Here is a 12,935-nt window from a genome sequence, read left to right as displayed (position 1 = left end):
TGGGCATCAGAGAGAAAAATGGACTATTTGTGAATGTATTTATGACTTGCAGCCATTCCTCTTTTGCCAAGGGATTGAAAACTCAGGGAAGATGCCTTCAAATAGAGAATAACAAATTTTGGGTGCAGAAAGAACATAATTCTTTGGAGCAGAGTGTAAGAAAATGTCGAGTACTAGATAGTTGTGGATATGGCCAAGGTGTACACCAATATAGGACAATCGGTTAGAACCTTGGAGCAGTGATTCTGCAAGAGGCATGCTTCACAAAGGATCCTCAATTTTTGAGAGCATAGATAAAGCATATGTATGCTTACGGCCTGTTTACTGAACAATCGAGGTGCATTGGGTCTCAGAATGCAGGAACAAATCAAAGACAATTGTCACTCTTTAATATGGAATTATAGAATTCCTACAGTGCAAAAGGAAGCCATTGAGCTCATCGAGTTGGCAGCTGCCCTTTGAAAGAACACCCTACCTCGGTCCAATCCATACCCTATCGCCATAATCCCACCTAATCGCTGGACACTAAGGAGCAATTTAACATAGCCAATCCACTCCACCTAACCTGCATATCTTTGGTCTGTGGGCGGAAACCCACGCAGAAATGGGGAGAACATGCAAACTCCACCCAGTCAGTCTCCCGAGGTCAGAATCGAACCCGGGTCCCATGCGTTTTGATGCAGCAGTGCTAACCACTGTGCCACCATGTGAACATATTTAATATATGTGAACATATTACATCTAGGATCATCAGAGAAGTGTCAATCAAATATTCCCTTGAAGATTCCAACTTTCCTAAATCCACTGGTGGGCATTTAAATAATTGGCAGCGGCATTCTAGTATGTAGCAGAATCTCGGTTCTAAAATGGTGGGCAAGAACATAGAGTTAATTATGAAGAGAAACCTTTTTTTAAATGAGGGAATTCAAATTTGAATACTGACAAAAATGCATTTATTTAAAATATTGACCTTATTGTAATATTATTAATTGCAGTAAGTAGTGTGATTTAACTTTGCAAGCTGTACAAATTTAATTGAAGCGTCATAAGAATATTGTAGTTACAAAAGATTACATTCAGAAACAAACAATAATTGCAAAGTACTCAATGCAAAATCTACTTTCTCCAAGTAAATAAATCTGTCTGAACTTCATTTTGTCGGCGAAACTTCCACAGTCTTTGAACAAAATATTCCTTGATGTATTTAGCATTAACATTGGCTACCACAGGCTTCCTCATTCCTTGATATTCTTCCAAGAGTCGCATCCTTGTAGCATGTTACTCCCCCGCAGCATCTGTTTCATATGGAATGCCATCTGCATTTCAGTCACACTACAATATTCCTGAATACTATTTGTTCTTTGGCAGATCCCTAGGATACTAAAAATGGCACATCAGAAGGTGCTGCAGTGTAAATGAGTGACTGTTGAGTCTCATGCTGTGACTATCCATCTAACCTAGAGTATTGATCTGATCTCAGTCTCTACATTTCAATGGGAGGTAGTGGCTTGAATATGCATTGAGGAAAAAGTCATGAGAGGAGAGCCATGTACAACTATAGACACCTGGTGAGAAGAGCATCCATTGAATCAATGAAGTTGGTGAATGTAAGGCAGCCATTATCGCAAAAGATCTGGAAAAGAAGAGGTGAAAGTTATGTTACAGTTCTATAATGTTGTGGACCACATTTGGAGTGCTCCTTTCAGTTCTGGACTTCAGGAAAGATTTTTAGCCTTGTAGGGTTGCAGTGCAGGTTCAACAAAGTGATCAGGGGGACTTCCGGTGGCGGCACGTAGGTGGAGGTCGCACGTTAGGTGGCTCTTGCTAGAGTATCTGGTTTTGGGACTTTTATGCCAGGGATAGCTTTCAGATGAGTTGGTGTGGGAAGTCAGAAGGAGGTTGGGAAATGTCGAAGTCCCAGAAGAAAGGTACTGGAAAGAAAGGGTTGAGCGGAAGTCCAGTAGCGAGCGCTGCAGTGAGTCCTGCAGGAAGAAAGATGGGTTGTCCGGTGGGGCCGCTCCCTCACGGTGGAATCTCTGACCGAGGTGATGTCGGTGGAGTTTGAGAAGCTGTTTGCTAAGCATTTGGAGGTGCTTCAGAGGGAAATGATGGCTTCGCTTCAAGAGTGGGTGGAGTAGGTGATTGCCCCGGCAAAGGCGGCAGTGATGAAGATGTCGGTCTAAGTACGGAAGGAAGGAGAGAAGTTGAAGGGCGTGGAGAATGCTCTGTTGCATCTCAGTGACCAGTTCACCTCGATGGATGAGGAGCTGTGGAGGGTGGCGGAGGTCAACAAAGGACTCAGAGCCAAGGTGCAGGATATGGAGAACAGGTCGAGGAGACAGAATTTGAGAATCGTGGGCTTGCCTGAGAGGTGGAGGGCCTGAGGCCGATCGGGTGCTTTGCAAAGATGTTTGCTGAGTTGATGGGGGAGGGGGAAGAGCCCTCCCGCTACAGGTTGGACAGGGCGCATCAGTCGCTCAAGCTGAAGCATAAAGCGAATGAGACACAAGAGCGGTTATAGTCTGCTTCCACAGCTACCATGCGAAGGATAAGGTTTTGAGCTGGGCGAAGCAGAGATGAGATGGGAAGTGGGAAGACCTTGGTATATAAACATATCAAAATTTGACGGTGGAGTTGGCGAGAAGATGGGCGGCCTTTGGACGGGTGAAGGCGGCATTATATGGCAGTGGAGTGAGATTTGGAATGGTCTACCCAACAAAGTTGAATGACTCACAATTTGAAGGACGTTTATTTTGAGACAGTGGAGGAGGCGGAGTCATTCGTTCAGGCTGAAGGACTGGGACTGATTTGGGGTTTGGAATTAGTTGGTGGGGCAGAGAATGTTTTACTTATTGAGTTTTTTCTCTTGCTTTGGAGCTTTGTTTCTGTCTCTTAATGGGGGGGGGGATTATTTACATGAAATTTTGTTTTTTTCTTGGTGCGGTTCTGTATTGTTCCCTGGTTCGAAGGAGGTGGGGTTTGGGCATGTAGAGCCGGATGACTGGGGAGGGGGAGGGGTTCTGTCAGGGATCACCCCGCCAGCAAATGCAGGTTGGTTAGTGAATGGGCCGTGGTCGTAGGAGCCATTGGGGTCGAGCAGGTTTCAATGGACCTGGAAGGTGTGAATGGTGGGGATCGATACTGGGTGAGGTGTTTGCAAAAGGAAGTGGATGGGGGGTTTCTCTGAAGGGAAGGGGTGAGGGTTGACTGTAACAAAAGGATGGGGCAGGTCTGGCCAGATGGGTGGGCCTGGGGTAATGGTGATGACAGATTGGAGTGGTGGGGGGGGGGGAGGGGGGGGGGGGTGGTGGAGGGGGGGAAGACATGGAACGTGAGGGGGTTAGGGGGACCGGTGAAGAGTGTGAGGGTTTTTGCGCATTTGAAGAGTTTAAAAGCCGATGTGGTGATGCTGCAGGAGACCCATCTGAAGATGAAGTATCAAATGAGACTTAGGAAGGGGTAGGTGAGTCAGGTGTTTCGTTCAGGATTTGATGGTAGGGCTCGGGTGGGTGGCGGTTTAGGTGGATAAGTGGGTGTGGTTTCAGATAGAGAAGGTGGTGGCGGGTCGGGGGCAGGTACTTGATTGTGACGGGTGCGTTGGAGGGAAGGCTGGTGGTGCTGGTAAGCATATAGTCCCCCAATTGGGGTGATGCAGGATTTGTGAAGAGTATGTTGGGTGCCATTCCGGATCGGGATACCCATGAGTTGATAGCGCGGGAGGGGGTTGGAACACAGTACTGGATGGATAGGTCCCAGCCATGCGTTCTGCCCCCATCAGTTTGCGGTGGAGGGGAGGGGGGGAGGGGGGGGCGGGGGGGGGGGGGGGGGTTGGGTCATGAGGGAGAAGGGAGAGTTTGATACATGGAAATTTTTACACCTGAGGGATCGGGTGTATTTGCTTTTCTTCCCGGTGCATGAGGTGCTCTCAAGGATTTACTTTTTTGTGGTGGGAAAGGTGCTGTTGGCCAGAGTTAAGAGGGCAGAGTATGCAGCAATTGTGATTTCAGATTATGCTCCGCATTAGATGGATGTGATACTGGAGAAGGGGGCAGCCCAGAAGCCTGGGTGGATGATGGATGTGGGGTTCAATTGCATGGGCGAGGTCTCACCTTCGGTGGTTTGAGAGGCTCTGAAGGTGGTGGTAAGGGGAGGTGATCTTGTTTAATGCCAAGGTGGATAGGGAGGAGAGGGAGGAATGCCAATGATTGATAGAAAGGGAGGTGGATGGGTGGTACACGGTGGGGGTGGGGGGGGGGGGGACCCTGTGCTCCTGGGCTCCTGGCAAAGAGGAAGGAGTTGCATGCAGGTGAGGTTTGGACTTTTCTCCACGGGGAAAGCAGTGCATCGGTTGAGAAGGGTGAGGAGTTGTTTACAAGTATGAGGAGAAGGCAGGGTGTATGCTGGTAGGTCAGCTTCATATGAAGGCCGTGGCGAGGGAGATAGTTCATGTGCGAGACAAACAGCGGAGTTGGTGGTGGCTCCGGAACAGATTAATAAGGTGTTTAGAGCCATAGAATTTACAGTGCAGGAGGAGGCCATTTGGCCCATCGAGTCTGCACCGACTCTTGGAAAGAGCACCATACTTAAGCCCACACCTCTACCCTACCCCAGTAACCCCACCACTGTTTGAGGAGTTTCTAGGAAATTGTATAAGTCTGAGCCACCAGAGGACGAGCGGGAGATGAGGGAGTTTCTGGGTGGGTTAGAGTGCCCGAGGTTGGGTGAGGTGGAGAGGGCAGGGCTGGAGGAGCCGATAGGGGTGGAGGAGGTGAAGGTGGAAATCGGGAGGATGCAGGCAGGGGAAGCAGCAGGGCCAGATTGTTTTCCGGTTGAATTTTATAAAAGATTTAAGAATAGGCTGGCGCCATTGATGGTGAGCATGTTCGAAGATGCGGTGGCAGGGGTTGTCTTGTGGCAAATGATGGGGCAGGCCTCCATCTGGTAGTTGCTTACGACGGACAAGGACCCAGTGGATTGTGGGATATACAGGCCCTTATCTCTGCTGAATGGGGATGGCAAGATATTAGCAACGGTGCTGGCTGGCTTTAAAGTTGGAGGGGTGCCTTCCAAAGGTGATTGGGGAGGACCAGACCGGTCCATAAAGGAAAGACAATTTTCCTCGAATGTGTGGAGACTGTTGAATGTGGTACCCTTTCTGGAAGAGGGAAAGGACCCGGAGGTGGTGGCCGCGTTAGATATGGAGAATGCATTTGTTCGGGTGGAGTGGAGTTATTTGATGGCGGTGTTGGAGAAATTTGGGATTTGGACCGAAGTTTATGGCATGCATGCAGTTGCTGTATAAGGAGCCGATGATGAACGTGTGCATGAATAATATGAATTCAGAGTACTTTGCATTGCACCAGGGTACGAGGCAGGGATGCCCCGTTGTGGGGGAGGGGGGGGGGGGGGGAGACGCGTAGATCTTAGTGTGTCCTTATACGCTGATGACTTGTTGTATATTTCAGAGCCAAGCTCTTTGGTGGAGAGCATACTGAGGTTGCTTCAGAGTCTTGGGACATTTTCAGTGTACAAATTGGATTTAGGGAAAAGCGGATAATTTAAGGACTCCTCTTGGGAATGGGAGCAGGGATAGGAGTGGGGCTGCCATTCCGTCTGGCAGCGTCTCACTTTAGGTTTCTGGGGGTGAAGGTGGCCCGGGATTGGGCAGGTCTTTGGAAGTTCAATTTCTCTAACTTGGTGGGGAGGTTGAAGACGGACTTGTTGAGGTGGAATAATCTTCCTGTGTCGTTGGTGGGCCGGGTACAGGCAGTAAAGATGAATATTGTACTGTGATTCCTGTTCTTCTTTCAGTGCCTGCCGGTCTTTTTGCCCAACGCCTTTTTTAGGCTGCTCTCATTGTTTTTGTGGGCAGGGAAGGTGGCTAGCTTTAGGAAGGTGATATTGCAGAGAGGACGGTTGCAGAGGTGGCATGGCCTCCAAAATTTGATATATTATTATTGGGCAGCAAACGCACAGAAGATTCAGGTGACTGAGCTAAGGTGAATAAACAAAGTTGAAGTACAAGTCAGTTATGATATGACCGAACAGCCTTGAAGGGTTGAATGATCTACTCCTGTTCTTATATTCCTGAGAGTGAACACAAGATGGATACTATAGACGCAATTTCACTACATGAGAACAAAGTTCCAGAGTCTGCGCGTTTAGCTGTATGTTTCCCAGAGCTCGCAGCGCTGAGAAACACAACGCTATCAAACGGCACTAGGGTTAGATAGGGGGCCTCAGCGGGGAACGCGTGGCCAAGGCCGCCCATAGACCCATTTTCTCCACTGTGGAGCTCCAATCTCTGGACCCCCTGTGTGATCACCGACCACCCCCCCCCCCCCCCTCCGCCCCACCCCACCCCACCCAAAAGTATCAGATCCCAGAGGAACTTGGTCTGTTTTCAACGCAGGTGTGACTAGACAGCAGTGTGTATGATAGATAGATCACCGCATAGTTAGTATTGTAGTTTTGAATCAGTTAATACAATAATGTTTAATTACTTGATTTCTAGTGATAGTCCTGTAAAGTGTCGAATTCAAATATAATTGATCGTTACTTAATAAATTAGTTTGTTTTAAGTTGAAGACTCGAGGTTTCTTCATGATCACACCATCAAACTATTTGCATCAACAGCAACTAGTAACAAGACATATTACAAGACCCAGTAATATAACATGGTACCAAGAGTGGCTACAGAAACTACCTGGTCAGATTAGAAAACCTTTTGCAGCTATTTGGCATCATCTTCTGGAAAACCTTTGATGGACAGAACACAAGCTCCTCGACACCTCAGAATCACTGGTAACTTAAATGTGAACTCGCGTTAGTTTAAACAACAATTTCAGCTGTAATTAGAAGCCTCAGACTTAAATAATGCCACAGGTGCTCGTACAATAGCTCTGTTATTAACTATGGCTGGTCCACATGCGATAGAGATCTACATTTCATTTCAGTACACTGCAGGTCAAGACAAATCAAAATATGAAGTAATCCTTGAAAAATGTGATAGCCATTGTAAGATTCAAACCAATGAAACATTTGACCGCTACATATTTAAGAAGAGATTGCAAGCAAAAGATGAATCCTTTACCAGCTTTGTAACAGATCTCAAGCTGCTAGCATTATCCTGTAACTTTTCTGCGCTTAATGATCTGATGATTGGTGGCCAAATAGTGTTTGGCATCACTGATGTACATTTAAGGGAAAGAGTACTAAGGCAAAAAGAATTGACTGTAGAAATCGCAATAGAAATGTGTATGATTCATCAACAATCAAAAAATCAGTACCAAGTGCATTTTCTCTGTGAAAAGGGTGCAAAAATTCCCCACGAGGCAGAGTGTGTAAAGGCCGTGTCGCAGATGAAGAAGATGCATGTTTCAAATGGCAGCCATCTTGCGCGCACGCATTCCAGCCTTGCACATGCGCACTTCGCTCAGAAATGCGAGACGGCCAAAATCCAATCTGCGCATGCGTGAAGAAGTGTTGTGCGTCATGATGTCAACGCAATGACATGTTCAAGTTCTGGAACCTCCCACTTTCAGAAAAATTGCCCTGCCAGAGAATAATGCTCACAATGTGGCAGATTAAATCATTATGCTGCACAATGCAGATCTACACTCCCATTTCAATCTTCCAAACCGATTTCAAGGCAGATTAATGTGGGAACTATACAATCAAAAGAAGAAGAGTTAGAGCAAGATTTTTTGACAGATTCAGATAGTTACTCCCTGGAAAATACATTCTTTATAGGAATCATTGAAAAATATGAAAGCTCCACTCAAGTAACTTCGCCAACCAAATCAATTAATTCCATTACTTCCGATACTGAATGGAACACAGTGCTCGAAGTAAATGAATGCTCAATCAATTTTAAGTTGGACACAGGCGCTTCAGCTAACTAGTTATCCAAGCTCGACCTCTCAAGGCTCAAGCAAACTCCTAAAATTCTTCCAGCTGCTTGTAAACTAACAGACTATAAGGCAATGCATTCTCATCAATGGGATCATGCTATTTTGTAGTTTCCAACAAGGATATTGAAATTTAACCAAGAGTTGAGATTTTCAAGTCAGATAAATCATCACTCTTAGTGCAGAAGCCTGCAATATGCCTAATACAGCTAATTTATACTGCAACTTTGTGTCATCCTGTTCTACATAATCCGAAGTGTCCTTAATCAGTATCCAGACGTATTCAAAGGCATGGGCACGCTCTCATTTAAGTACAAGATTTCACTTCGAACGAATGCTAAACCTGTCATGCAACCACCGAGGAGAATCCCTGCTCCATTAAGAGAAAGGTTGAAGTTGGAACTAGAAAGGCTACAACAACAGGGTATAATATCAAGATTCACTGAACCAACTGACTGGGTCAGTTTGATGGTTTGCATAAAGAAACTGTCAGGTGATTTGTGTATATATATCGATCCCAAGGATCTGAATGAGAACATGATGAGGGAACATTACCCCATCCCAAAATGAGAGGAAATCACCAGCAACATGGCAAATGCTCGCATCTTCACCAAGTTAGATGCATTGCAAGGTTTCTGGCAAATTCAATTGGAACATTCAAGCAGAAAGCTCTGCACCTTTAATACACCTTTTGACAGATTTTGCTATAATAGGATGCCTTTCGGAATAATCTCTGCATCTGAATTATTCCACCGCATCGTGGAACAGATGACTGCGGGAATAGACAGTGTTCGTGTCTACGTAGATGACATCATCATATGGGCATCAACACCAGAAGAACATGTCTCGAGACTGAGACAAGTCTTTCAACGTAAACATGAGCATGGCCTCAAGCTGAATCAAACCAAATGTAGTTTTGGCGCTTCTACACTCAAGTTCCCAGGAGACCAAATTTCTGAAAAAGATGTGTGACCTTACACTGACAAAATCGCAGCCATTCAAGGAATGAAAGTCCCTGAGGACAAAAAAGCAGTTCTTCGTTTTCTTGGCGTTGTCAACTTCCTCGGCAAACTCATCCCAAATTTGTCAACAGCTCTGAGAAACCTGATTAAGAAATCAACGTCGTTTGAATGGATGAAGAATCATCAACAAGTGTGGCTTGACTTGAAATCACAGCTCACCACTGCACCAATATTAGCATTCTTCGATCCAAGTCAGGACGAAATTGGAGCAGTACTGTTGCAGACAAACGACAGCTCATCTTGGGTTCCTGTCGCATATGCATCAAGAACGATGACACCAACAGAATGTCGCTATGCTCAAATCGAAAAAGAATGTTTTGGTCTACTAACCGGCATATTGAACCTCAGGTGCAGCTATGTGCAGACAATATTCCAGCATTGGATGAAAAAATCAACTTAATTCGAGAGGAGACTAAAAAGGATGCTACATCGTGTCATTCACCACGTCAATAATGGGTGGCTGAAAGGGCAATGTCCCCAGTTTCAGAATGTTCAAGCAGATTGGACGGTGATAAAGGGTCTACTCTGAGACTCAACAGAATAGTCATTCCACTACGTCTCAGGCCCATGGTACTAAGTCAGATTAATGAGGGACACCTCAGGATTGAAAAGTGTAAGAGACGGGGTAGACAAGCTGTCTACGGACCAGGCATAAACCAGGACATCACTGACATGGTTTTGGGATGTGAGAAGTGTCAAAAGTTCCAGCCTGCGCAGCAACACGAGTTGGAAACCTCTCCTTGGGCCAAAGTAGGCATTGACCTAATTCATTCCAATGGTCATGACCACATACTCATTATCAACTATTAATCAAACTATCTAGAGGTATTGAAGCTATCTAATCTGACCTCCAAGTCTGTAATAAAAGCAAGCAAAGAAACCTTTTTCCGACATGGAATAGCAACCGCTGTCATGACTGACAATGGACCGTGTTTCAACAGCAATGACTGGGCAGAGTTTGCAAGACTCTACAATTTTAAACTCATAGCATCTAGTCCATGTTACCCAAAGTCAAACGGGAAAGTAGAAAAAGGAGTACATATCGTAAAACAACTTATTAATAAAGCTCTGGGTTCTGCATCAGGCATTCATCTTGCGCTGCTATCATACTGAGCAACTACTTTATCAACATGTCTGTCACCAGCATAGATGCTAATGAATAGGGACCTGAGAACAACGTTACCTGCGTTGCAGTTTCCAAATCCTGATCATCTTCCAGTGATACACAAAATGCAATAGCTACGTGATCGTCAAAGATTATATTGTGACATGCGTGCAACCAATCTGGACTCATTATCTCCAGATGACACCGTTAGGATCAAGATACCTAATGGAAGTTGGGCTGGTCTTGGCAGAATCATAAGACAAGCAGCACCCAGATCATATATAGTCAAGACAACTGAAGGTAACACCCTATGTAGAAATCGTAGAGCACTTAAGAAAATACAACCACAGAACATTTTTCCAGACCTACAACTCAACAAAACTATCTTTCAAGATACGCTAGCCAACAATCAAATTACCACTGACACGCAAAGAACTGTCAGGACATCAGAATCACCACCTCGTTCACTTAGAATGTCATCGAGATGATGAAAGAAACCTAATTTTCTGAACATATAAAGAATTCACAGTCAATTTGTGTGATCGTTACTCATTTTGCTCTGTACACAGTTATACATATCATGTTTTTGGTTTTATTATTGTTCTACATTTTCCTTTGTTAAAACAAAAAGAAATGTTAAAAAGGGGGGATGTAATGATATGTATACTTGTAGATAATTAAAGGGCTAATTATAACATCTAACTGAAAAACTACCAGTAGAGGGCACCACTAGATCCCACTATAAGTATCAGATTCCAGAGGATTTTGGTCTCGTTTCAACCCAGGCGTGATTAGTAACCAGTAGTGTATGATAGATAGCCCTCAGTATAGTTAGTACTTGTAGTTTTGAATCAGTTAATACAATAATATTTAATTACTTGATTTCTAGTAATAGTTCTGTAGAGTGTCAAACTCAAATATAATTGATCGTTACTTAATAAATTTGTTTGCTTTAAATTGAAGACTTGTGGTTTCTTCATGATCACACCATCAGACCAGCTGCATCAACCTGCAACTAGTAATGGTACATATTACTAGACCCAATATTATAACACCCCCCACACCTCTCCCAAAACCCGCACAGGGCAACCCCCCATCCCAATCGCCACCATGCGAAAAATGCCAGCTTAGCACCCTGCCAGTGCCAACCTGGTATCCTGCCAGTGCCACTTGGGCACCTTGTAAGTGCCAGGCTGGCACCCAAGTGGGACTGCCAGAGTGGCACCAGCGGTGCCAGGATACCACCCTAACCAAAGAGCATGCACCTTGGAGCCTCCGATCCCCCTGGGGCCCCATGAGTGCCACTCGGTCTGGTCCCCGTTTGTAGAGACCAGTACTTAAAATCATAGAATTTACAGTGCAGAAGGAGGCCATTCGGCCCATCGAGTCTGCACCGGCCCTTACAAAGAGCAACCCACTCAAGCCCACTTATCTACCCTATCCCCGCATCCAGCAACCCCCACCTAGCCTTTTTGGACACTAAGGGCAATTTAGCATGGCCAATCCACCTAACCCGCACATCTTTGGACTGCGGGAGGAAACCGGAGCTCCCGGAGGTAACCCACGCACACACGGGGGGGGACGTGCAGACTCCGCACAGACAGTGACCCAGCCGGGAATCGAACCTGGGACCCTGGAGCTGTGAAACCACACATGACGGTCCCAACATCTTTGAGGTGCACCCCCGGGTGATGGGTTGGTTTCTGGGAGACATGGGTTATCTGCTGCGATCATGGAGGTTACAAACCAACAGGGAGACTCACTACAGCTACCGTGACGAGGGCCGTGACAAGCGCTGCATTGGCATCCTGAAGATGTGCTTCAGGTGCCTGGACCACTATGGGGGGGGCCCTCTACTATAGCACTAGGAGACATTGCGGTGGCCTGCTACATTCTCCACAACATTTGCCATGATGCCTTTATGAATTCACACCAAGCTGTAGTGTCTCTTTTAAATTGGCCATATTTCCCAGTATGCTTAGTGTCAGGGCTACACTGGGGATATCCCTACTGCTGCAGACTCCATCCTCCATTGCAGCCATGGATATCAAAGGAGTATCTTCTTGCCTCATCCGTTGAGGACTTGTTTTGGACTGCATTTTGTCTGATTCCTCCTCTCCAACCTTACCGTCATGGGTGACCCTGCAAAAGTGTAAGAATCACGCCTACATCGCTCTAGGGATCAGTGGAATGCCACCTGCTTCACACCTGCTTCACGAGCACCGGCATCATAACGGTGCCAAAGAAGAACCAAGCAACATGCCTCCACGACTACCTTGACAGCTATCATGTCGTACTTCGAGAAGTTGGTAATGAGACATATCAACTCCATATCCCCTGAATGTATTGATCCACTGTAATTTGCATACCACCATGACCAGTCAACAGCAGATGCTATCTCCCTGGCCCTACACTCATCCCTGGAGCATCTCAACAACAAGGACTCTTACATCAGACTCCTTCCTATTCATTGACTACAGCTTCGCCTTTAACACCATAATCCCAGCCATGCTCATATCAAGACTCCTTCCTCTGCAACTGATTCCTTGACTTCTGACCCATAGACCCAATCAGTAAGGATAGAGAACAACACCACCTCCATGATAGTCCTCAATACTGGGACTCCGCAAGGCTATGAACTTAGCCCCTACTATACTCTCTATAAACACATGAAACATTCCTCCAGCCCCCACCCACCCCCACCTACTCTCACCCTCACAAAGACACTCTCCATGTCCCATTGATGCCAGCCTATGCCGCCTCATGCCCTGTAGCACCCCAATTGCCCTTTATAGCCACCATGACAACGTATACCCCTTGTCATGTGAGAGTACCTTTAAGAAATGGGTGTTTATAATTGGGCATGGATATAAGTATCTGTAGTGAGAGTACCTTTAA

This window comes from Scyliorhinus canicula, chromosome 7 (assembly GCF_902713615.1).
Source record: "Scyliorhinus canicula chromosome 7, sScyCan1.1, whole genome shotgun sequence".
NCBI lineage: Eukaryota > Metazoa > Chordata > Chondrichthyes > Carcharhiniformes > Scyliorhinidae > Scyliorhinus > Scyliorhinus canicula.
The sequence above is the reverse complement of the archived record's forward strand: the minus strand, read 5'-3'. Positions refer to the sequence as shown.